Source organism: Amblyomma mixtum, chromosome 2, assembly GCF_055824585.1.
Source record: "Amblyomma mixtum isolate Tamu chromosome 2, ASM5582458v1, whole genome shotgun sequence".
NCBI lineage: Eukaryota > Metazoa > Arthropoda > Arachnida > Ixodida > Ixodidae > Amblyomma > Amblyomma mixtum.
In genome coordinates this window covers 280,799,413-280,799,921 of record NC_143013.1, presented here as the reverse complement: position 1 = coordinate 280,799,921, position 509 = coordinate 280,799,413, and positions in this window count along the sequence as shown.

The window sequence follows — 509 nt, the reverse complement described above, 5'->3', positions numbered from 1 at the left end:
GATCATAATCTGAAAATTAAACAAAGCAAATTAATAGAGCTGTTCAGCGCTCAAAAATACCAACACAGGTGTTTGGTGCTGACCTCGACATAATAAAATCTGTAATCAATGACAGCATTACGCGACTATCTTGCTGACAGCGTCATCAGAAAATCTTCGTAGAGAAACCATTTATCTATACATTAATATATGACAAAAACCTTCTACGCTGCATTCACACATTTATTGCAAACGAGCACCGCTGTCAACTTCAGTAGCTTTAATTGTCGGTACCAAAGTGTTTGCCATTAGATTTAAATGCTCCTTTAAAACAGACAAGTGGTCTCAAGTAAAAACACACCCTCATTCCTTCAGCTTCTCATTCCCAAGTTATGCTAAAACCTATCGGCACTTTCAGGCCCAACGGAATGCGCTGGAATAAGTGTAAAGCGCAGATGGATTTTCCAGGTGGAGAGACGGTGATATTTTTTGTGTGAAACTGTTATATATGCATTTGTGGAGGAGCTTTT